The sequence below is a fragment of the Penaeus monodon genome, chromosome 20, assembly GCF_015228065.2.
Source record: "Penaeus monodon isolate SGIC_2016 chromosome 20, NSTDA_Pmon_1, whole genome shotgun sequence".
In the NCBI taxonomy this organism is placed as follows: domain Eukaryota; kingdom Metazoa; phylum Arthropoda; class Malacostraca; order Decapoda; family Penaeidae; genus Penaeus; species Penaeus monodon.
In genome coordinates, this window is record NC_051405.1 from 14287662 (window position 1) to 14288650 (window position 989).

Consider the following 989-nt stretch of genomic DNA (forward strand, 5'->3'; position numbering starts at 1 on the left):
ACACCCGAGGAGGAGAAAAGCCAGGAGCCGGATCGAAATCCTGCGTCCTGGGGGAGGGGGAAGGAGTGGGGAGACTAAAGTTGAGATGGAAGTCTGAGGGAATGAGATGAGGGCGAGGAAGGGATGACATCAAAAAAAGGGATCTAATACATAATATTAGGGCGGGCGTGACGCGAGGAAAACCATAACGTCAAGGTAATTTCCTGCCCGGCCTTGTCCCTTCCTCGGCTTCGCCTCATAATGAATTTCCCTATTATGAGGGTGCACTCGGGGACCGATTTTTCTAATGCAAGATGTATGGAGGGCAATAAAGCGAGCGAGGAGCCGGCGGCCAGTCCGGCGCCCCATCCGTCATGTGGGCTGGATCAGGCAGCGGGATGATGGAGACAGAGGGGCCACCCTCACCCCACAGCCGTTTCCCCAACCCATCGCACTCCCATTACTCCCACGCCGCCCCCACGGCTTCACCCCACCCCCACTTGGTATCCGTTCCTCCTTCCCTCCTCCCCCGTGCAGACTTGGGCCGATAAGAGATAAGGGAACCGCGCCATCACGTCCATCCGATGCAACGTTGAGAAATATCTCGGCCGATGTTACAAGGCCCCGCTGTAGCACGACGTTGAAATGCCCCTTGTGTCCCTCGGAAGTAGGAATTTCTCCCCGCAGTCCCCGACGGAGCTGCAGCGGCGGTATGGATGGCCGCGTCGCCGTCGTTGTCAGCGAAGGGTGAAGGTGTCACGGGGACTGACAGGTGAGGCTGGGAGAGACACACGGGATTGGCGATGAAAGAGAAGTCTTGTCGGGAGTAATGAAGGAAAAAAACAACAATGTGTAGGTGTTTCGGCAAAAAAATGGATTTAAAGGAGATCTCCGATGTTTTTATCCCCGTTGGGGGACAAGGAGATATAGACGAAAAGAGCGGTGGAGGGTAGATCCGATATGTGACAAATGCCAACTGAGAGAGAAATGGCCGGCCAGGGGTTACGAAA